We start from the raw sequence: 26,046 nt of genomic DNA on the forward strand, positions 1-26,046 counted from the left end.
ATTTCTATGATAATTGTTATAATTTTCTTAAGATTTTTAAAAACATTTTAAAGTTATCAATCCCTTATTTAAAATTTTTTTAGATCCCTTTGGTTGGATTTGGGGGCCCGTTTAAAATTTCCGGGCAGATCATAACAGAACTTGCCTACCCCTCACGTCGTAACTGATGTTAAATATTTGTTCATTTTTATTTTGTATCAAAGAAAATATTGTAGACGGCACCGAGATTTCAACTACTAGTAATTAATTCTAGTCAGACTAGGATTCGGAAATGAATTCGTACAATTTCCACAAGAGGCTATATTTCCGGCAAACCTAAACAAGATATTCATCACACTTCCACTGTCAAAACAATTCCGTAGCAGCATTCCGACTTATAACGTCGGGTTCATAACCTCCGTAATAACTAACCGTAAAACCCCCGGTTATACGGAAGCATAGTAGGCTAGGGAAATTTGCTAATGGCGCCAAGGTCGTCAACTCGATTTCGCTATGTTTACCCCTCGCCACCCATAGAGGGCGTTAGGTGTACGGAAATGTTGTAATTATACCATCCGCCCATCATCGTTTATGAACGCCGTAAAATAAAGAGAAAAACGAACGAGGGATGCTCAAATCTCTCTTTTGGGGGGCATACTTTCGCTGATGAAAGTCCAGTGGCGGTTTGGCGTAACGCGGGGGCGGTCGAAATTACGAGTCACCGAGAAGAATCAGAAAAGTTTTCTTTCCCGCATAATAATCAGCGTTTTAAATATATCGATCCCGGCGTTCGGCTATAAGCGCTCGGACAAAGCGCCCTCTATACGCGTGACCCGGCAACCTTTCGTCGGCGCTGCCAGCTGATCGTCGACTCGTTATAGCTGCCGCCCGATAATTTCCCCCCGTTGGCTTGTTAAAAAACCCCGAGGTTTCGGACGAACGAAAAAGGCCTGACAATCCGTAATTTGCATAAAACGCATGCATAAATACATAGAAATCTCGATCTCTCACACTTTCTCTCTCTACTGATGGGTACCCGCGTTTTACCATTTTTTTTGGCACCCGGGCCAAGCTTTGTTTAAAAAAACTCTTTTATTTTTAATTCTCGCGAATTTGAAAAGAGTCTTCCCTTTTTTTGCTCCTCGGGGTCCGTTGGGCGCACTGAAAAGTATCAAACTCTCTTAACGCCACGCTAACCTTTTAAATGTTTTGCATGCTATTAGGTATTCTTTTCATCGCTGCCTCTGGGCTTTTCGCTTTGAATAATCCCGTCCACCCACTTTCTCATCTGCTAAGCCTTTTTCGCGCCTCAAATTGAAAAACAAAATAACAAAGTTAGAAACTTTATTCCGAAGAAGATTTTGCTTCTTTCCATGGTCACGCTATTGCCTCAAAACACAGATCAGGAACGTAGAAAGGGGGTGGGTTTACTGTCAACCTCCTTGAACGTAGCTTCAGTGGCGTACCAAGGGTATATGGCGCCCACTTAAAAATATTCAAAATGGCAACCCCTATATTGCATTTTTAAAATTCTATCGGTCAACGAAGAATCAGAATTATCACTGGTTGAAGGAATATTTTGACATTGAAGACAGGAGTGTTTTGGCGGGCCACTACATGATTGCCAACTGGGCGCCGGGTTAAATATTAACCCCCTTAGCCCCGGTACGCCTCTGTGTAGCTTTGACTGAATAACAAGGTGTGAATCTATTAGTCTTTGTATAACATGTTCACACATTCTCGACTTCCTTCTGAAACTTTACATGTGCTACTCCCCCACCACTGAGCACGCCACTGTCCCAGTTAAAGTGTATACAACCGGATGTTAGGTTTGAATAGATTATGGTGGTAACATACTAATGGTGTTATTTTAAAATAGAACATCGTTTAATTCTGAAGTTATAATAATAATAATAATCAGTAAGGCTAATACCCAAGTCATCGAGCGACTTTAAATGCCATTGAATCAGACACAACCCTAGTTTCAAATCATCGAGCGACTTTAAATGCCATTGAATCAGACACAACCCTAGTTTCAAATCATCGAGCGACTTTAAATGCCATTGAATCAGACACAACCCTAGTTTCAAATCATCGAGCGACTTTAAATGCCATTGAATCAGACACAACCCTAGTTTCAAGTCATCGAGCGACTTTAAATGCCATTGAATCAGACACAACCCTAGTTTCAAATCATCGAGCGACTTTAAATGCCATTGAATCAGACACAACCCTAGTTTCAAATCATCGAGCGACTTTAAATGCCATTGAATCAGACACAACCCTAGTTTCAAATCATCGAGCGACTTTAAATGCCATTGAATCAGACACAACCCTAGTTTCAAGTCATCGAGCGACTTTAAATGCCATTGAATCAGACACAACCCTAGTTTCAAATCATCGAGCGACTTTAAATGCCATTGAATCAGACACAACCCTAGTTTCAAATCATCGAGCGACTTTAAATGCCATTGAATCAGACACAACCCTAGTTTCAAGTCATCGAGCGACTTTAAATGCCATTGAATCAGACACAACCCTAGTTTCAAATCATCGAGCGACTTTAAATGCCATTGAATCAGACACAACCCTAGTTTCAAATCATCGAGCGACTTTAAATGCCATTGAATCAGACACAACCCTAGTTTCAAATCATCGAGCGACTTTAAATGCCATTGAATCAGACACAACCCTAGTTTCAAGTCATCGAGCGACTTTAAATGCCATTGAATCAGACACAACCCTAGTTTCAAATCATCGAGCGACTTTAAATGCCATTGAATCAGACACAACCCTAGTTTCAAATCATCGAGCGACTTTAAATGCCATTGAATCAGACACAACCCTAGTTTCAAGTCATCGAGCGACTTTAAATGCCATTGAATCAGACACAACCCTAGTTTCAAATCATCGAGCGACTTTAAATGCCATTGAATCAGACACAACCCTAGTTTCAAGTCACCGAGTGACTTTAAATGCCATTGAATCAGATACAACCCTAGTTTCAAATAATCGAGCGACTTTTAATGCCATTGAATCAGACACAACCCTAGTTTCAAATCATCGAGCGACTTTAAATGCCATTGAATCAGACACAACCCTAGTTTCAAATCATCGAGCGACTTTAAATGCCATTGAATCAGACACAACCCTAGTTTCAAATCATCGAGCGACTTTAAATGCCATTGAATCAGACACAACCCTAGTTTCAAGTCATCGAGCGACTTTAAATGCCATTGAATCAGACACAACCATAACTTAAAATCATCGAGCGACTTTTAATGCCTTTATCACAGGTGGCGGGGTTAAAATGCGTAGGAGGGTGGTGGAAAGAGCCAAAAGCCTCCTACACTCGCTATTCCCGTTAACCTCCACAAGTTATTATATAAATGTTGATCCGAATGGTAATTACAGTATGATTAAATAAAATGTCTTACAATTTGCTATCTAAGCCAACTTGTAGGTTTTATTAGAACATACTTTTTTTTTACAGAAAGAATAGGCACGCAAGTTTACACGGGCTATTTATTCAAAAAAATAATTCCCTCTTGACTTACCAAACTTTGTTCGTAAGAAAAAAATAACTTTGAGCTAACAGATACCAATCCATTTACGAAACTAAAATATTGAATATCAATTGATAATATAATGATTTCCTTATTTAAATACGTATTTATTTATGCTCAGGGAGATTGGCTATGTTGAGAGGTAATCTCAGCACGAGAGGGGGAAGAAGATACGTCACTGGCATGTGCTTCAATAGAGTCCGAAAACGTTAGTTTTAGGGATCCAATGAGATACCTAGCTGATTGGATTTTTTAGGGGGAAATAGCTGGTATCTGCCTATTAGCGCAGTTTCCGTTAGCGCAGTTCTCAAAAGTGCAGTGTCCCAAAAGCGCGGTTCCCAAAAGCGCAGTTCCCAATAGCGTGGTTTCCCAATAGCGCGGTTTAATTATACAAATTTCAGTGTATATAACTTTGAATATGGAATGACTAGGTTAGGTTAGGTTATGTTAGCCGGGCGCGCCGCAGGCGCGTAGGCACTGTAGGTTAGGTTAGGTGTTTTCAATCCATTTGTTGAGATAGGGAAAGTGCGCAAACGGGAAAGTGCGCAAACATACAGGAAACCGCGCTTTTGGGAAACCGTGCTATTGGGAACTGCGCAAATGAGAACTGCGCAAATGGGCATAAACCAAAGAGCTAACTCTTCAAGCATGAGCGGTTTGGTGGCGACGCTTATAGTCTCAACAATGGCCATTCGTTTTGCCATGGCAACCAAAAATGTTTTTAACAACTCAAGTTTAAACTTTCTCTACTTAAATTGGCATTAAGTGTCTGTATTATACTCCTGCTCCAAGGTATATAAAAATATCCATACTACAGGAGTTATAAATTAATGTAAGGAGAAGTACAAAGGCCAATGAAACCGGCATATTGAGGAGTACAGAAAAGAAGTACAGGATAGAAAGCCAAAAAGGCCGAAAGGGGAGGGTCTGAAGGACCCAGGTACAAATGGGGAATCTAGAATAAAGTAGTGAAAATAAATAAGTAAAAGGGAAGAGTTAGTACAAAAAGCAGAAGAGAGGGTACCGGCAGTGGGGTGTGTTACTCAGAGAGCCCCACGTAGCCGGTACGTTGTTTACGGAGTTCCACTTCCCTCTTGTAAAGGGGACAATTGGGATCGATGGACTTGTGTCCGGTCCGGAAAGAAGTACCGTAGTTCAAATTGTTTTGATGACATGCCCGACAACACTTAGTTGAGGACTTACAGTCCTTGTACCCGTGGGCTTCACCACACGAAGTACAAAGCTGCTCAGTAGCTGTACAAGACTTTTGTGTGTGCCCCAAAAGGCAACACTTGAAATAGCATGGGAGAATCACATTTTAAAAAAATTAAAAAATTAAAACTTTGGCAAAACAATTGGGTAAAATCGTAAACGTTTGCAATCCGTGATTTTGCCATGCTATTTTACGTAGATAAAGTTTAAACTTGAGTTGCAAGAAACATTTTTGGTTGCCATGGCAAAACGAATGGCCATTGAAACTTTTCCCTTTAGGAGCTTTCAGGGTACATGAAGGTCAACTTAACCCCCAAGTTTGAAAAAAAAATTGAAGAAACCACTCGAGATGTCTCCTTGTAAGTGTAACCTATAGATATAATATACGTATTTACAATAGTGCTTGACGAAATACTTCTCATAGTAAGTTTTTTTCCCGCTTGTTCCGGGATTTCAGAGTAGAGTAAGAAGAGTAACTGTATGACGTGGCGAATAGTTTGAGTCAGAGTAAAACCGTTTTTCCGAAATGGTTGCCTGTGGCCTTTTTAGCAGATAAATTCTGGATAGCAGACAACAATATCCGATTTACTCTCTTTACACGTCCTTTTCAGAAGGAGTAAAAAGAGCAACCCTAATATTACGGAACAAGCGAATAGTTTAGGTGTCGGAATAATTTTATCCCCGGAACAGGCGAATAAAACGTTTTAGCGTAAGAAGAGTACACTTTTAGTTCGAGAACAGGCGAAAAGAACCACATAATGATTTTAACTATTACGGATAATACATATGAATCAAAAAGAAGTTACCATTCTTAGACAGTTTAATTTTTAACGTTATGCGGAGTAATACACGCGGTAAATTTTGAACCATGATACAGTGTATCCTTCCGCCGTTTGTGGAAAATTACCTCGATCCTGCAAAGCTACTGGTTTAATTTTTACGTTACATATTGATGCTTCCGTCGTAATATCTATATTATATAATTATGCTATCTTCCTCGTCGTAAATTGAAAATAATATTCCTCCTGTACAAAGGCGAAATTTGAAATAAGATAAAAAGTAAATGGAGTACGACTGAGAAAAGCAATTACTGGAAGACGAAATAACCTCGCGTACATACCTCTTTCTCATTTTTCCAGAGAAGCGCTGGCAATCCGTGCCCGAATCCGCTATTTTCTAAAACGTCAAAAGAAGACGCGTAATACCCTTTTAGATATGAAAATGGAAAACAAACAAACCGCCGTTGGATAAAGCCAGGCGCTGCCACCGTCGCTATCTCTCCGAATCTTCCGACCCCTTTCTCTTCCCCCACACGCGGCCGAAACAGGCCCGGGCGGAGCGGAAAGAGAGCAAGGAGGGGGGGCATTAGAATGACTTTGAACATACGTTCCCTTCCCCTCTTATTTATTATCTCTCACTTTAATGGCAGAAAAGAATACTATTTCCCATATATTAAAAGCCAGCAAACTTCAACCCTGCCAGAACGCCGGGAAGCGCACGACAGTGAAAAGTTATGGGGGGGGGAGAGGCGGCTACCACCGTGACCCCCTTCCTCTTCTACACGCGGAAAAAGAAATAATTTCGCGCGAAGAACGGCCCATAAGCGACTGTGTTCTTTTCAGAAGAAGTTAAGAGAAAGATGGGGGAAAATTGGGAATAAAGAAGAGAAATAAAATCAAGATGGAGAAAGTGAAAGAGGGGTTTTGGGGCAGAATGAAGAGAAGGGGGCGTGAATAATATTCGCTTAGTAAACCGCTTTTATTTTTGGCAGAGGACCATCTTTCAAATTTCTCGAATGGTTTTATCGATCCTTCACTTTTCCTATACTTGTTCCCCGTACGCCTCGAAATTTCCCCCAAAAATGCGCGCGCGGGAAGAAGGCGGAAGTGAGGGGGTTCCCTTTGGTCCCTTACCTTTCGACGTAGAAAAGCAATTTGTTTAAATTTCCATATTTCGGAAAGGACTGAGGGTAATTTCTGCGAGTTTCCCCTCATAAATTGAACATACGCTTCTCCGTCGCGTTTATAGCATCATCTTTTAAGCGATCTTTTATACCAGACTAAGAACGTCCGCCTCTTAGATATATATATATATATCTTTCCATTTATCCTTATAGTTTATCTATTTATTAGCCGGGGAGAAAAACGGATTTTTTGTGGCTAAATATGCTAATTCAACATCTGAATCGGAAATATCTCGGCGCAGTTTTACGCCTCTTTTATTCCGCGATTTCATAGAGCCCCTTTTTTGGAAATTCTCTTCGTGGATATGTCCCATTCGTTTACTCTCAAAAGTGGAGAAGGTGAAATCGTACGCCCTGTAGAACGTACGCCTGGTTCGTGTTGCTTTTAAATTATGCCCCACCGATTTATGACTGCCTTTACTCCAGCCAAGAAGATGAACGTTTCCTCCCCGCGGGGAAGAACCGCAAAAGAGTGCCGGGATGAGTTGTATTATGGAAGAAGAGAATGAACGAAATCAAAGGTTTTTTTTGATTAAGGAGAACATTACCCAGTCGGCCTTTTATTTAGAATTTGGGAAGGTTAAATGGTCATGTACGTAAAAGTGGTCACCAGCTATCTTACTTATTCAGGGTTGCCACACGTCAGGGAAAACAGGGAAAGGTCAGGGAAATTAAAAATGGGCCTAAAAAGTAAGGGAAATGTCAGGGAATTTTAAGAATTGGTAAAAATTCAGGGAAAAGTCAGGGAATTCAATTTTATCTTGGCACTTTTTGAAGGTAATTTAACTCTAGATCTATGACAAATTCCACGATTATCATTTATTTCCTTGAATGTTTGGCTAATTTTTTCAACATTGCAATGACCTTTTTACTGAAATATAATTTCACCTAAATTTATTAACTTCTGATAAAAGTAAAATATAAAAGAAAAATTTTTCCCTTAATAAGTCAGGGAAAATCTGTTAAAATAGTCAGGGAAAACAGGGAATAGTCAGGGAATTTCAATCTGAAAATTTTGTGGCAACCCTGTTATTAATTAAAATTACATTTCAAATTTAAATTTTTTTTTCAATGGATTGTACAGGAGTAGAACAATAAGTTTGGGAATTCGGCACAAGCAAAGATTGAACTTTATAATATATTCGAATATAATTAATTCGCCTTTTTAGTTTGTATAGTGCCCCTTAGCGGTCAACGCGAGAAGCTCATAGCACTACCTACGTATTTAATCAAGGCCCGTGCATGTTCGAAAAAAAACATTTTTGGTCTTTCAAATTCCCCGCAAATTCCCGCTAGGTGAGCATGTACGTTAAATCTACTGCTCAACCTTGTCTATACCATAAGGCATGGTGTTTAATCACGTACGCTACGTTCGGTAGTGGCTGCATCGCAGCTTCGTAGGAAAGCGTTTAAAAATAAAAGTTCAATAGAACGAATTTAAGTATTTTTCTTATAAATCTCAATATTAATGTTACCATATTTTAAAATCAAAATATTAGTTAACCTATATCTATAGTTTAAAGTTGTATATTTTTTCAATTTTTAGAAGTAAAACTTTTCGAAATTTTTAGCCAAGCCAAGGCTTAATAAAATCGTTATTTTTAATGTAATTTTATATTCTTATTAGTTAATAGTTTTATTTATGAAATTTGCCAAATAGTTATAGGTTAACTAGTATTTCAATTTTAAAATAATATAATATAAATATTGAAATTTATAAAATGGCCTATGCTATAGAAAAGGCCGGAGCAGCGAATTCGAAACGCCAGATTTTTTTTGCACGGGTATTGATTAATTAGACTGCTTTGAAATTTATTGGCTGATTAGCAAACGAAAAAATCACAGTTTATGCAAACTTAAAGGGGAATTGTCACCAAAACCAAAATTTACGCGGTTTTTTTAACCGAATGATAGAAAATATATTAATGATTATGTCCATGAAATTTTATAGTTATTGGAAAAGTATTTAAAAAGTTGCGCTACTTTTTCCGCAACCTACATCAAACCGAGGGGTAAGACAGTCTCAGATAATCTGTACACCGAGTTCGTGCATTTAGCACTGTTAAAGGTACATATTTTCAAGAGTTCGCGAGTTCCATTTAGCACTGTCAAAGGTACGGCAGTGTACACCGAGTTCGCAGAGTGTTTTACCCCTCGCATCAAACGGCTCCAAATATTTCAGAAATCGCGTTTGAACCTACGTGCAGCGCCAAAAGAATGAAGCGACCAAAATTTGAGAAAGTGCGGCGTGTAAGGCATTTTAAAAACACGATAAACTACAATCTACGAGTATAACTCGGTTGAAAAGCCAAGGCGAATGTCGTAGCAGACGACAGTTCCAACCGCAAAACGATAAAACCGGGAAAATAATATTTCGTTCACGAGATGGCGCTGGAGGTTGGTTCAACCAAGCGGTTCTGCGATTCACGAGTCGAGGGGATAAAACTCGAGATTTGGTTGCTAATAATAAATCAAATAATGGAAATATTATCATGAAATTTTTTGTATAACCATTTTCGGACGTCCTCTATCCATTTAAATGGTTTTTAACCAATTTTAGGGTGGTGACAATTCCCCTTTAATTCGCTAATTGGTAAATTTGCCCATAACCCAGCAAAGTAGAGTTCAAAGCTAGTGTAGCTCGTTCTCAGTTGTCCTAAATAAGTTCTTGGCAGAATAGTATAGCGATAAAATCTGCAAGAAAGGACGAGGAAGATTAGCCTGATAAGCTACGTGGAAAAAGATTTTGGAGCACGTATAAGAAATATCAAGTCAGCCAGCGTGAATCTAGTCGGAGGTAGGACGTCGATTAGGGGTAATGATTTCGGTAATGGCCGCGATTTAATCGATATAACCGGTAATACTGATGACCGGTTCGGAGGAAGACGCAATCTTCCGTGGTCTTCCAGATCGTCCCCAGGGAGGGTCCTCATTTCGCCCAAAGAATAACGGGTCAACAAAAGAAACTGTCGATGTTTATCACGGTAATAACAATAAGGCGCCACGGAGGACGGTCTGGGCTGCGCGCTTTTTGTCAATCTCTCCTAATTAATCGGATAATACTCTTGCTAATCACTTTGATCGTGGATGTAGTTAAGACTATATTTGATAAAACGGTTCTGAGTAGTAAGTGGCTATAGTTCAAACAATAATTATTTATGATAAAATTGGCAAATAAGTAGATAAGTCCATAATGAGATAAGTACTATCCCTTCTCATAATGTTATCCCTTCTCATAATGGACTTATGTACTTATTCGCCAATTTTATCATCCTTTACATTGCAGTCCATTGGTGGTTCCTTTTAACTTAATAATTATTTATACTTTGCGATAGAGTTGTAAACCGGAAAACTGTCCGCGGAAAAATAACGAGGTTTTTTTTGGGAAAAATTTCCGTTTTTACTAGAAAAAAACAAATTAGATTAGCCTAATATAGTGTTGTTAATTTTCCGGAAAAATATAATGCGGAAAAATTTCCAGAAAATTTACTGCAGATCGGAAAAATAAAAATTGAAACATAAATTACTTTTTAAGGGTTTTTCATGTTTTTAACTTTTTATCGATATAAAATGTTTAATAACAATAAACATACTACAAAACATTAATAGTCAAACTAGGTTGGCAGTGCTAAGAAAGCATTCTGAAGTTCCATTTAAGCATAAGTTTATAATATTCTTACATAAGTGTGACACTTCCTTTTCTTCAAAAGCAATAGTTTTACTGAGAGCTATTCACAAGAAAGACTACATTACTGGCTTTTCCTGTTGTGATGACGTCACTACGTTACTAGCTCTCAGTAAAATATTCCCCAAATGTGACAAACCTATATATGGAATAATATTATAGACTTATGATTTAAGATATCTAAAGAGCTGAACTCTAATTAGTATCCAAACAGGGATGTAGCCTTAAGTTAGTGATTAGCCAAATCTGTCAATATTTCGAAATGATTTGGGTACATTTGTTCGAATTTCATTCGTCCGAACGGTGGTACAAAGGTCCAAATGATTATTTGTCCGAATGCTGGTAACAGGATCGTATGTCCGAAAACGTATTTCATTTGCCCGAAAAATTTATCACAACTTTTGTTGGTGATTTTGTCATTCAATTTATGTTAACTTTACTGGCGAATTTCATTTGTTCGAATAATCGTTAGTCCTTTTTTTCGAATATTAGGAATTTTGTTTTTTTAAATATTGTTAATATAAGAAAATAGTAACATTAACGTGAACCCAACCTAACCTAACCTAAAAAATCCACAACATTCAACGCAATTCCCACAAAAAACAGCAATAAGAAATACTAATTTAGCGACAGACTTCGAACAAGTGATGCTACCGATTCGGACGAATGAATCAAACAAGTTATCCAATTCGAACAATGGAAACATTTGTTATTTCGGCGGTTCGGACGAGTGAAATTCGAACATTTGTTCCACCGTTCGGACGAGTGAAATTCGAACATTTGTTCCACCGTTCGGACGAGTGAAATTCGAACATTTATTCCACCGTTCGGACGAGTGAAATTCGAACATTTGTTCCACCGTTCGGACGAGTGAAATTCGAACATTTATTCCACCGTTCGGACGAGTGAAATTCGAACATTTGTTCCACCGTTCGGACGAGTGAAATTCGAACATTTGTTCCACCGTTCCGACGAGTGAAATTCGAACATTTGTTCCACCGTTCGGACGAGTGAAATTCGAACATTTGTTCCACCGTTCGGACGATTGAAATGATATTGTCATAAAATTAACCAATCACAACGTTCCAGTAAGCTTATGTACAGTATTGTTACACGTGATCACGAAAGCGAAAACCAGTGTAAATTTCAAAATTATCTTCTATTCAAAGCGTTTGAAATCCGTATTACAACCAGAATTTTATTCTTTTCTGATTTCGTATACGCTTATAATCCTTATATAATTACACCTATTAAATGTATATCTGATAAGCTATACCCGGGCTGATTCATACGTGTAAGCCTCCAAAACACGGGAAGATGTTCGCTTCTGTTTCGTATTTATATTGTATATACGTAACAGACACCCGAGCAGACGTTTAATTATCTATCTGGGACGCCACCAGTATGTTTCATCGCGTTAATTAATCGCACCACGTGACACCAGATGGGGCGATAAACGCTATACGATAGAAACTGTCGGATAGAGGACTTTATTTTTCTTTATTTTCCGTCTTGATTTGACCTAATTAATTGCGTTTTAATGTTTCGCCGACTTCAGAATTAATTTCGAATCCGCCCGCCTGAGTTAAACGAGACTCGGGAAAAGGAAATTTAATTACGAACTATCGCCGTTGCGCGTGTTTGTTATTATATATTTTTATTGTTATTGACCTTTGTATAAAGTAAACAAGTCGATTGGCCCCGCGCGTTCGAAGGGTTCGGGTTTCGTACCGTTTCGGGCTGTAGATAAGCAATTTTGGCCGGAGAGCCGTATTAGACCACGAATTCCCGGAGGTGAAATGATCATTCGAGGAAGGAAAGGAATTACGGGCCCGGGCCCGCCTGAATGGAGAGCGACCGGAGAAGCTGAGGAAAAAGAAGATTGAGAACGATTACCGTTACGTAGCGCGCCGATATGTATTACTGGCTACCTATTTACCCATAAAGACGACCTTTTCTCCAATAGGCTCGCTCGTTCGTCAGCTATAACGCTATACGCATTTCCTGATTTTCCTAATCTCGGCTCCGCTATGTATTCGTCGCCGCTAATCAATAATCCAGGGTCCAGCGTTGGCCCTGGGACGTAATACGTACCGTTCCGTTGTTATTGGAGCTCGATCCTGTTTCCTATCTATCGCGCCACCCTCAGCCATCGCTTTTAACCACCTTTTCGTCGTGGAAGAACGACTGTACAGGGCGCCTAATAAGTAATAGAAAGATGCAACGGACTCGTCCGGAATCTAATCCCTCGTAATTATCCAATAAATTGCAGGCTGTATATTTGAAAGCGCGATGGACTACGTTTCCGAGTCCTCTTCCGGCTACTCTCTCCCTTTATACAACATTCTCCGTCCATTTATCGCGGAGGAATACGCGGCGGCGAAGGCGGTTTACGGCCCGATAGATTACGAACGGAAATTTATTTTCGGGCTGCGGGACACAATGCGTATGTATAATAAATCGCTTCCACCGCCGCCCTGGAATTCCTTCTTATTGGATTTTAATGCAAATGGCGTTTGCGGAGACTCCCAAATCGAGGATGATTATCGGCGAACAGCGCTTCTCTGTATACGATATACCCATTTCACGATACTATTTCTTTTCCATCGTTGTACGTACGTAAGTATCTAGTTTAATAGTCCAGATTCCATCTCAATTTTTTATGACTTTTTATTTGGGGTTTCGTTTTGTAATTCCATTCAGACCCTGACTGCCAGTTACGCTATTTATGGGCGAATAACTGAACGGAGAAATGAAGTTAATCAAGTTTATTTGTAATAAAGGTTTTATTACATTATTATTAATGCCAAGGTATTGTATTTGCTTCAAATGATTTATTCATAATGTCTGAAATATTACTTTCTAATTTCAAACAATACATCCTAATTTCGAGCTCGCCTTTCCAAATTAGATCTGCTTATTTAAGCATTGGAAAAGTTACTCTAAAGATTCGGAACTAACCATATAAGCACAGTTAAATAACCAAATGGCTTACAATTACATTTATTTAAAATTAAATCACTAATATTAAAAATTATTAAATCCCAATTTAAAGGATTAAATCACTATTATTAAAAATTATTAAATCCCAATTTAAAGGATTAAATCACTAATATTAAAAATTATTAAATCCCAATTTAAAGGATTAAATCACTATTATTAAAAATTATTAAATCCCAATTTAAAGGATTAAATCACTAATATTAAAAATTATTAAATCCCAATTTAAAGGATTAAATCACTAATATTAAAAATTATTAAATCCCAATTTAAAGGATTAAATCACTAATATTAAAAATTATTAAATCCCAATTTATAGGATTAAATCACTAATATTAAAAATTATTAAATCCCAATTTATAGGATTAAATCACTATTAAAATAATTAAATCTTAATTTAAAGGATTAAATCCTTATTTGAAGGGATTTCTTCGTGATTAAAAACGATTTAATCATTATTTGAAAGGATTAGTTCGTGATTAAATCGTTATTTGAAAGGATTACTTCGTGATTAAAAATTATTTAATCGTTATTTGAAAGGATTAATTCGTGATAAAAATTATTTAATCGTTATTTGAAAGGATTAATTCGTGATAAAAATTATTTACTCGTTATTTGAAAGGATTAATTCGTGATGAAAAATTATTTAATCGTTATTTGAAAGAGTTTGAGATTAAAAATGATTCCATCGAAATTTAAAGAATTACATTTTGATTAAAAATGATTAAATCCCTATTTGAAAGAACTACTTGGTGATTAAAAAATGATGAAATTTTTATTTGAATAGTTACTTAATTATTAAAAAGTGATGACATTTTTATTTGAAAGGATTACTTCGTGATTAAAAATGATTAAATTGTTATTTGAAAGAATGTGTGATTAAAAATGGTTAAATCTTTATTTGAAAGGATTTGTAATTAAAATGGTTAAATCTTTATTTGAAAGGATTTGTGATTAAAAATGGTTAAATCTTTATTTGAAAGGATTTGTAATTAAAAATGGTAAACTCGTTAATTGAAAGGATTTGTGATTAAAAATGGTTAAATCATTATTTCAAATGATTTGTGATTAAAAATGGTTAAAACGTGATTATCTTTTTATCCGGACCAAATTGAATTCATTTTCTTGAAAATAGCTATTTCTTTTAATAAAGCTGCATTAAAAATGTACGACTTCGACCCAAATTATTCATTTAAAATATGGTAAAACGAGTTAATCACGCTTATATTTAAAATCAACAAATACTTAACGATTTTCCAAAGCAATACGAGTCTTTCAAGTTTAACTGATTCTTATACTTGCACTGATGTTGTTGTTTGCGACCTACATTTTGCTTCACCATCGCGCGTGGCTTATCCGCGTTACCGGGAAAAAGTATAGTGTACGAAAAGTTTTAAATTTTTCCCTATACCTCATCCGCTACAACGATAGATATAAATTTCGGGTCCGTAAAAACTTTACGCTAAAAATCGATGCAAGTTTTTGATCCCGATAAAGGAATGAAAAACAAAATTTCGGCAGACGCGCGAAAGTTCTGGAGGCCTGGAAATGGGAACCATCCAAAGGATTTATTTCGAAACGGGACTCGCGCAGCAGGGATCGAAGAAGCCAGCGATGTAATTAGGAAATTGGTGCCTAAAGAAACTGTTCCACTTTCCAAACCTTAGCTATCCTCCCCGGCTTCTCCAACTACCGCCTCTTTAAATATAAAAGAATCCCGGATAAAACTTTTCCGAGTGGAATTTTCAATTCCAATTTAAAAAATGACTCTCCGCACTATTTTCGATGAAAACGGTTTAAAAGTTCCATTCGGTTCGAGCCTTACTCGAAAGACAGCCGTTGGTATTTAGCCCGGGACTCGCCGTTTTAATTTAAAGACGGTTTTCGAAATTTAACCAAAGTGCCCTTTCGAATTTAACGGAAAGTATTACTGGCCGCAACTGAAATAGATGTATCCGCGGGAGGTGGTGTTTTCAGCGTAAGGCGTTCATTTTAATCAGAATTAATTCCTCGTCTGATTCAGTTTCGGAACTGACCCCGATTCTCTCTTTCTCCGCATTCGCTAATTAACTTACTCTAATTAGAAAAGACGAGAGAAAAACAAACTCGGATCAAGCGTTTTTCGATCACAGATAATTTTAATTTATGAAAAATCCATTCGCCAGAACGGTGTGTCTGTATTTTTTTTGTCTTTGGCTCAGTTTTTTCTGGCCTCTCTCGTATTTCTAATTTAGAGGGTCATTTGTTTCGCGCGGGTTCTTTTCGCTCTCCTCTCGTTCGCTCAGGATATTCATTTTCAGGGCGCCGCGCGTTTGCGAGAATAGTTTTATGAGCACGATTAATGACCTATCACGACTGCTAATGAATAGCCACCACTCAACCCTCCTCCCAAAACCATTTTTTCACATTCACCCTCCCAATATATTTTTTTGACCCTGAATAAAAACGATAATTTCTTTAAAGATTATTTTTGCTTTGCTTTATTTATAAATTTTCGCGGAAACTATTAGAATTGTCTCGGTAGCTGTAGCAGTGGCTATATTTCAATTCTTTTGAGGATTAACTATTGTGTGAACTGTTTATAATTCGCAGAGTCAAGTAAGTCGACTTTTCAAAGAAATTTCACGAGTTTTTTAATTAGATTGAACCATTACCTAATTTTTTAAAAGCTTCTTTTTAGTATATTTCAATTATTAGATTATTATGAAAATTATTATAGATATAAAAAATAATAAAACTAAAAACTAGTTTTTCTGAAAATTAGGTTTTGTAGACTTACTTGACTTTTGCTCTCAGGTAAGTTATTATTTTATAAGATCTAGGTTTAGCAAACGTTGGGGTTAGTTTTTAAAATCACTTTTTATAGAGAATAAAGTAGATAATAAGACTGCTTTTTTTAGGTAAGGAAGTTCGCGTCTTTCGATAAGGTGAATCTCTTATTCCACCTCCTTAACGAACTTGTTAACCGGACATTCACTTTCCCATTGACAATTCCAGGAAGGTTAAGTTGAGGTAAGGGCACCTATAAAAACGAGATGCGGTAACCATCTTTTGAAAGAAAGAACAAAGGAGGCTTTGTACGGTAACGTATCGGCTTCACTTATTTTGCTACTATCCTGAAAGGGAGGTTTCATCAAGGTGGGCTCAGAGAAAAAAAGATTGATTAATTGCTAGTTTTAGATTTGCATAGTCTTTAGAATTCGAGGAACTCTTTTATTAGTGCATATCGACGAACGAACTTATTGCGCTCTAAATGGTAAGGTCGTGGACGGGAAAAAAACTATTGAATTACTGGCCTATTTAATTCGAAAAAAAATAAGGGTGCTCAAATACAGAAGAAAGTTCTTTGGACGCTGAAAATAGGTGATTCTAAAAAAGGTCGGTGGTCACATGATTTGGTTACTTTTTGTCGTATGGTTAGAGTATTTGAGAACGCGCTTCTTTTACATTTTCAACGCGCGTGCACAATCGCGCTAGCCATAATCTACGAATATTTCAAGAGCGCGCGGCCAAAACATATTTTATATATTATATTTCAGAATCACCTATTGGTTGATTTTGATATACTTAACCTACACTTGGCGGAGTGGTAAGGATTTACACCTCGCGGAGAGAGGAGCCGGGTTCGAACACAGTGTGTGGTCCTAGGTGGAAACTCGGAACAGCTCCTTCCCTTTGAAATTGAAAGTTATAACCCCACTGATTAAAGTTGGTTTTCCATTTCCGTAAAAAAAAAATTTAATGTTGACGGTAATTGCTTATGTAAGGAGCTATTGGTTCAAGTGTCATGGCATTAGATAATTAGATAATGGGATCCAAGATGATGCTTTGGGTATTATCCTAGCTCATTATTACTACTATCGATCTAATATTTTTATTATCTTAAAAACTATCAAATCAAATCAAATTTTATTGATGTTAGTTTAATCAAATTTTTGTTAGATATTTTGGGCTAAGTCAACAATGTGACTCGTGAGCCCTAACTATTGCTACGTCCCCTTAGGTTCGCCATTTAAACCTATAGGTATTTGTTTTTCCTCGTCGTTATTGGTAAATTTGACTTTATAAATAATAATACTGGCAATTTAATATAAATTTTACATCGTTTGCTTGTATTTAGATAAGTTGATTTAAAAAAAAAGTTTTCATGATTTTTTTTTAATTTGGTTATAGATCAAAGGTTATTTAAAAAAGTTCTTATGCCTTTTTAATTTGGCTAGATAATAGGCACTACCTCGGAGAAGCTAGCACAGTTACACCACCTAGGCTCGTTTCGGTCTCAAATACGTATTGTACTTCCACGTGTTAATCAAATGTGAAGCATTTTTCTAAGATGTTCCTCGGAAACATAAGTGTGAACGCCCTTTTGATATAGGAAGCATATGTAGCATATCTAATGATTATCATGTTTTAGCCATATTAACTAAGGATAAAACTTTAATTTATAATAGTATTTATGAAGAAAGTAGTCTGATGATGCACTGTAAAGACGTTACAATTAGATTAATTGATATATAGATTAACTCTGTTGATATACCCAGATTTTGAGAAAGATTTAATTAACGTACTGTATTTTTCGTTTTATAAAACAAATTTTCCGATTAAATCAAGATGACCCTTTATAAATAATTATTATAATCTTACATTTACTTGATTTAATTTAAATCAAGTAGATATTTTTAATTTTATAAATTTTATTCAGTAAAGAGAGCTTGTTCATAATGGCGAAAGTTTAATTTTAGCATCCTTTACTAGAAACTTAACTTCCTGTTAAGCGATAAAGTTAAGTATGTAATTAAAAGTGGCTAAATGTATTTTGTAACTTTCTAGGGGTAAATATTTTGGCAATCTTAAGCTCCTGACACTGATACAGTCTTGATTTGCCATTAGATTAGAGTGTTCCCTATAATAAACCTTTTTTTAATATTAAATAAAAATCGTCTTAATCTTGGGCTTTATAGTTACTTTATTTCGGTGCAAATATTGAAACTGTCTGCTGACATAATTCTTCGCCCTATCAGACACGACCTCAATTTTCGACCATTGTACGTAATATAATTTTTGCGTACGGGTCTACACTTTGATCATTAATTATTCCCATTACCTTAATAGTCTTTCCCTAAAGCGTACGTGCGCTTTTAACTATAGATTTCTTCCCTCGTTAAGAGTGAGGTGTGTGCGAAATTGCACTAACCAGAATGACTTTTTAGTCCTGGAATAACGACATTATCGTAACCTACAAGTTCGGGCTACTCTACCTTGTTTATACATGAATACACGCGTAGCCAAGTGGAGCCAAAGTGCCCGCGTGTTGATTGAACATGCTAATGACGTCGAAGTCCGTAAATATACAAGTTAACCAACCACCAACGCCCAGGGCCTTACCTAACTATACCCTTCCTCCGTACCTACATGCTATATCAAAATAGCCCGAGAGGCTGGGATATTTAATACGGTAACGGCAAGTGGGGGGTTACCAGAACGTCATTAATCACCATTAAACAGCGGTGTACGTACGGCAGCTCAAACATCGTGTTTCGTCTAATGGTTTAAAATTTCTGTCCGTGAAGGGGGGTCGATATACGTATAGTAAAAGGGGGCGAAAACGCTTTTTGAGGTCTTGACGTTAATTATCGGAGGCGCGCAGCCTCTTCCTATATTCTTTTTAGCCTCTTTTACAAACTTTTTGGAGATTTCCTCGCCGAGACTCTAAAGTCGTAAGAACTTTTCACTGGTCAACCAAATACCGAAACCCAGCTCTAACTCGCCCGTGCCAACTATCAGCAATGGTATGGACTGTACCCCTCTTGGCGTATGTCGGAGAAAAGGGAGGTGAGGTATAGCTTTGCGTCTGTACGTTTCGGTTTGGTAAGGAGGGCGGACGTGATCGGTGGACCAAATTGAAAAGACGTGCGGAGAGGGGCGATTTCTTTTTGCCAGATCTCTCGGCCATTCGGACTTTGGCGGAGGGACTGGCGCGTCTTCAAGACGTCCAATTTTCTCGTAAACGTCCAAATTTAAAAGTTGTCTTCCCGATAAACTTAAAATTTTATCCGAAAAGTCTGCAGGCTCTATTCTGACTAGGGCCCTCTTAAGTATAAAGCAGTAGGCTGGTCGCATCTTTAAACTGCGTCATTATACGGTTACTTCTTAATTTTTCAAACCCTCTCATTACGTTGTTGCGGTTCCACTCTATTCCTTAATGAAATACGCTCGTCATATTTTCGTGAGTATAAACACTGTAGTGCCTTTTTTTTCGCTATACGCCTCGTTGTTTTAAGTGGGCGCTTGTGGGCTCAGCGATTAAACCTTATTAAATAATTATCGGTTCTTTATTAAAGAATAATTTTTACATGTACGCGCGTAATTTCCCTCCCTTGATAATATCATCAGCCTCTTTCCGGGGAGCCAAGTCGTGCTTGACCGTTTTATCTGCGGGTTGTCATCTAAACCACTTCTGGTTTCATTTATAACTTAGATTTTCTTTAAATATCGCGCCTTATATGGGTATTTTTTAGTTAGACTGTTTCTCATACATTTATCTTATAAATAAGCTTTGATTGGTGGTGACAAAGTTAAAACAAAGAAATTATGATAATGTAGTAATTTAATTTTAATATTAAATTGGGAATTTGCTTACTAACAATACTACTGACTAGTTTAAAAATTATTAATCAATGAAGAAATTAAAAACGGTTATTATTACGCAATTAAAATTTATTAGTGTACTAATAATGGTTGTTTATTTCTTATTTATTTATTCTAATAGCCTATTTAATATTTTAAAACCTTGATTTTTTCAATTAACTAAAACAAGATGAAATTCAGTTAGTGCTATATTTATTAACGATGTTAGGTAGAACCAATTAGAGGTCGGTAACGGTTAATCATTATCCATGATTAAATAGATTTTTTTGGGAAAAAACTGCAAACAAAGAAATTTATAAAAAAATTAATCGGATAATACAGAAATATAAATTACTTGATCAAAACGTTTTACGAATAATAGTGAGAGCTTTATCTATTGAATAAAAGTTAACCATCCCCGACCTCTAGAACCAATAATTATTTATCAGGATAGGGGAAAGAGAAGTTATGTAGAAGTTCGCAAAAATAACACCAGGTGTAGATAACATAAAGAATGTCTTCTGGTGATATTTTTGTAAAATTTAGGCCTTTTTCTTTCCTATTTAAACTTTCACTGGATAGACCTCCCAAGCAAATATGATACAGATCTCCGTACCCTAGCTTTCTGATTGACTATTTCGTAACGAAACGTTTACCCATTTCCTGAACGTGAGCTACGAAAAATCGGCCTCCATCGGTTGCTTTATGGTCCTATGACGGCTAACTTTAATGACGCGCTGTCATGGCCTTATCTATAGTCGATCACCATGGTAACTATGGTAGTTCCGACAGAAGGTGGGTTCACGCTATTGACTAGGCGCGAGGTAGTTATTTCGAAAGTATCCCATGAAAAAATTATCAAAATTGCTACCTTTGTCCGTGTAATCTTTCAATTTCACGCAATTTTAATTCGAAATATTTACTTGGATCGAACTTTGAATGTCTCGAATTCTAGGCGAAATTGTCAGAAGAGAGCTCTTTTTATTAAATGGTCGGAAAAAAGAGTCCCATCTTATCTTTGTTTGTTTACTCTCGCTAGCTTCAATAACAAACGGAGAAAAACAATCGATAAACAATAAACGATTATTTAAGCCCTTTACGTCTGGCAAAACTGTTTTTTTTCAGCAATGTTGAGCCGTGACTTAGCCCGGAAATAGACAGCTTCGAAGTTGCGCCGCTGGAAGCGAAGCATGTCGAAACAAGCTATTTCTCTTATTGCTTATAAGACGCTCTTTTTTCGACTGAAATAAGAAGAAAAACAAGCTTTAGAAACCTTTTAAGCCGGAAAGATTAATTCTCATCCGGGCTGCAGTTTCTTACGACGATCGGTCGGCGCTGTTAGCGGATTCCAACTGACTTCTTGAAATAAAACTACATACGCTTTTCTAGATTTCAGGGCCTTTCTAGCTGACAAGCGACGATTGGAGCGAGATAGTGGTGAAATTCCGTATGGGATTCTCCCCCTTCTAAGATTCGTAAATGTTTCGTTCATCCGCATTGAGGGACGAACGCGCGATAATCGATTCCCGAGTCCCCTTAAATTTCGATAATCTCGGATGCCACTTGATATTCAAGGCAAAAATAAAAGCGCTTTCAAAATATCATTAATGTCTGAAGGAACTATCGCGAAATATAACAAAAATTCACCGCCTTCGCGTATTGATTTACCAGATGGCGCTTTAAGTTTTTTTGACGATTTTGTATTATTACGATTTGTTAAATGCGAAGCTAAAATAAATTTTCAATTCTCTGTTCTTAGAAAGAATCTCGTAAATAACGGAAGAAATTTGTTATACCCGAAAACTATCGATTTCGAAAACTCAGTTTGGCTAAGTATGTTTTCTTGAGATAGTTGAAAAAATATTGACAATAAACATTTGAGTCTCTAAATATCGTTTTCCCTGACGTGTTTGATGTGGTAAACAACAATAGAATGACGTAGGTTTCACCCGAGTAGCAGTTCACAAATTACGTAACATAATTTTCGACTACCCCTTCTCCCCATCGTAACAAAGAGGAACAATTGGAAAGACTCCACCCCTTCAATTACGTAACAAATATTCTGACCCTAATTTCTAATAGCACTATTAACCATAATGTTATAAAATTATATTTAAAATTAAGCCTATTTTTTAGTGTATTAGCTCTAGAAAACTTATCAATTACTAAAAATGATAAAAATAAGTATTATGATGTGTGATAAGGCTGTGCGATTAGTGGTTTTAGGCATTCGAGTCGGTTATCGAGTATTATCAATTTTTTTTCATCGAGTATTCGAGTCGAGTAATCGAGTACTTGATTAAGGGAAACTTTCTCTTAATCAATTACTAAAAATGATAAAAATAAGTATTATGATGTGTGATAAGGCTGTGCGATTAGTGGTTTTAGGCATTCGAGTCGGTTATCGAGTATTATCAAATTTTTTTCATCGAGTATTCGAGTCGAGTAATCGAGTACTTGATTAAGGGAAACTTTCTCTTAATCAATTACTAAAAATGATAAAAATAAGTATTATGATGTGTGATAAGGCTGTGCGATTAGTGGTTTTAGGCATTCGAGTCGGTTATCGAGTATTATCAAATTTTTTTCATCGAGTATTCGAGTCGAGTAATCGAGTACTTGATTAAGGGAAACTTTCTCTTAATCAATTACTAAAAATGATAAAAATAAGTATTATGATGTGTGATAAGGCTGTGCGATTAGTGGTTTTAGGCAATCGAGTCGGTTATCGAGTATTATCAAATTTTTTTCATCGAGTATTCGAGTCGAGTAATCGAGTACTTGATTAAGGGAAACTTTCTCTTAATCAATTACTAAAAATGATAAAAATAAGTATTATGATGTGTGATAAGGCTGTGCGATTAGTGGTTTTAGGCATTCGAGTCGGTTATCGAGTATTATCAAATTTTTTTCATCGAGTATTCGAGTCGAGTAATCGAGTACTTGATTAAGGCAAACTTTCTCTTATTTGAGTTGAGTCAATAAAAACAAACCTCGAGTAATATCTTTAACGAGTTGGCTTATTGAAAGTTAATTAAAAAAGGCCGAGTACTCGATGATGTTCGAGTACTCGCACAGCCCAAATGTCTGACGTAACATATATCAGTAACGAAGCATTTACGTTCGAGTACAAACCTCCCTCCCCTTAGTGTGTTAAGTCATTTGTAGCTACAAACCTTATTAGCTAAAGTAACAACGTTAAAATTTCTTCTCTAAAACTATGATGTTTTTTTTATCTATATTAATGATCTGTGATATAGAATTGGATGGGAAACTGTTATCGTTTGCAGACGATACTACTCTTTTGTTTCAAGGTAATACTTAAATGAAGTTTGTAAAAAATTTACTTACACTAAATATTAGCAAAGTATATCTGCTTTTCCTCTAGGGTTATAAAAGAATTACTTCCCACACTAAAAATACATGGAAATAACACTACAGAAGTTTGTAATAACTGTACGAGGAATTGTCTAGAATTAGAAAAAGTAGATTACATTAAATATTTGGGGATAATAATAGATCATAAATTAAAATGGGATTATCATATGCATTATATTTCCAATAAAATACGTTTTCGTATTTCTAAATTCCGTGAAATTCGGAATTTCCTAAAAATACCACGGCTAAAAACAACTTATTATGCTCTAATTCAATCGATTTTATGATATGGAATAATCGGCTGGGGTGGAACCCATGAAACAGTAATCAACCCTTTTCAAATTTTACAAAGAAAAATCTTGCGTATGTGTCTTAGAAAAAACAATTATTATCCAAATCAGCTACTTTATGACAATTTTAAAGTTTTTTCTGTTAGACATTTATATGCAAAAGAAGTTTTATTATATACGTTTAAGAATAGACAATCAATGGAGCTATTCAAAACATATCATACAAGATTCGTAGAAATGGGAAATTTATTAACTCCTATAGATCTTACAAAACTATTGGTCAAAATACTGTTTTCATTTTGGTCCACAACTATATAATATGTTAGACACAAACATAAAATTGTGTACTAACTACCAGATACATAAAGGAAAAGTAATTGAATGGCTTATAAAATTAAATCTTATAAACCTGAATAAAATGTTATACCACTAACCTCTGAAGTTCATTCTTCGTTCTTTATATTTTTTTTTGTTACATTATAGTGTTGTTATATGCAATGTATAAATTTAATTGAATGTCCCTACCACGCACGAGTATTATACTCATGTGGCAATGGGTCGATGAATTAATATTTACTTATCCTATGTATATATCCTTCCTCATCAATAAATTAACTATATTCAATTCAAATCAATTCATTTAAAAAAATTTCCTAAATTGGCAATCAGAAAACTTGTTTAAAATCTAAAATCTATGCCAAATAGAAATTTGAAAATCGACTCTTTCTAAATAAGGCTTTTTTTAGTTGCTTTAACGGAATTTCAATTTTGATACTACACCAATTTTTAAATGATTAAATTATTGGAATGTGAACAGGCTTTTTGCTAAAGGCAATGATTCGAACCATTAAAATTAAATTCAATTCGGGTATAATTATACAAATACGGGCAAACTATATTGGGAAACGTAGGGCGTGAAATATATTGGTCCGACGATCCGCAACTATTTCGATTTAACTCGAAACTGTACTTTAATTAATTTCGATGGGTCAACATACGAGACCCGCAGCCACCGCGATATTAAGTTTATCGAGCAGACCGCTTTCGTTCGCTTAAATTAGTCGACAACTCCTCTCTTATCTCCTCGCGGATCTCCGTCATCAGTTAAATAGCAAATAAATGGCTTAGTAAACCGTATTTGCTCTACTCGACTAAGTAAACCATCGAATCTGCTCGACTGAAACGAACAAATTTTCTACAACTGGGCTGAGTGGGGAGGCGAGGTGAAAGTATGGGTGTGTGTGTGTGGGATTGTATTACTTTGTCTCGAGATTTACTTTGTCTGATGTTCGGAGCGAGAAAAGAGACAAATAAGGACTCGTTGGCGGACCCAAGGTGAGCGCCTTAACAGCCCTTGGGTTTTTTTGTTGACTGAGTCCAGCACCACGACAGATAAAAGGGACGAGAAAATATTCCTGCTGTCGTGTTTTTGCACTCCATTGCTACGTATTATTTCAGGAAGCCCATATTTGCATAATCTTTTACGTCGGGACGAGAGATGTGACGGTACTCTGTTCTTAGGAACCCATCCGTCCATTCTTTTTCGGAATAATGTAATGGAAGCGGAGATGTCCACATTCTTCTGACTCAGGGGTAACGGCAAATCTTCGGTGGGAGGGTAAATTCTACGGGTAACCATCGTTAACGTATTCACCAGGTCTTCTTAGGCCAGGCGCTCACTGCTCTTCGTAACGTTTCCGTCCCACCTTTCACAAGCCTTTGCTTTGTAACAGAGACAATGTCTTGTGGAACGCAAGACGGATACGAAACGGGGAGCCAGTGGGCGCCTAGCCTTACCCGGGTATTTTAATTTTTTTCTAGTCCCCGAGGCATTTACATTTCTTATTAACTTTTGCTTGGCTTCCCTTATCAAAATGCTTCACTAGAGACCACCATGCTCCCCGTCCCTCAATTTGTTTGAAAGAATAGAATAGGAAGAAGGGAATTGTTCCAATTTCTAAACCCAATCTGTCGTTGTACCACTGGGTTCACCATTCTCTCCCGCGCCTTTCATTCTCCCAGCATCCGGCTGAGGACAATTTATACTAGGCTTTAGGGCACAGTCTTCCCTTGTTATTTACAATAATTGTTTTTCCTTGCCAAGGATTAAGGACAATGGAAGTAAATTGCTATGAAAAATCTCATTTCTTCTTTCCACCCCTCCCAATCTGCAATGTATGATATTGGATAGATATGATTTTCTCTCTCCAAATTTTACTTATAAAATTGACTAAGACCGAGCGAACAAAGATTAAAAACATTAATACAAAATACAGCGGTTGATAAAAATTTTGACATTTTTTCTTGATTATTTAAATAGAAAATATCTTCATACAAATATTAATA

The 26,046-nt window shown here is 36.5% G+C and overlaps 1 protein-coding gene across 1 annotated transcript in view; it reads right to left on the bottom strand.

The window, feature by feature from the left end:
* The window catches only part of LOC149942921 (lachesin-like), a 167,987-nt gene that overhangs the window by 108,022 nt on the left and 33,919 nt on the right, over nucleotides 1-26,046 (bottom strand). The window lies entirely within an intron of this gene.

The sequence above is a fragment of the Leiobunum rupestre genome, chromosome 6 (genome assembly GCF_980474605.1).
Source record: "Leiobunum rupestre chromosome 6, qqLeiRupe1.1.hap1, whole genome shotgun sequence".
In the NCBI taxonomy this organism is placed as follows: Eukaryota; Metazoa; Arthropoda; class Arachnida; order Opiliones; family Sclerosomatidae; genus Leiobunum; species Leiobunum rupestre.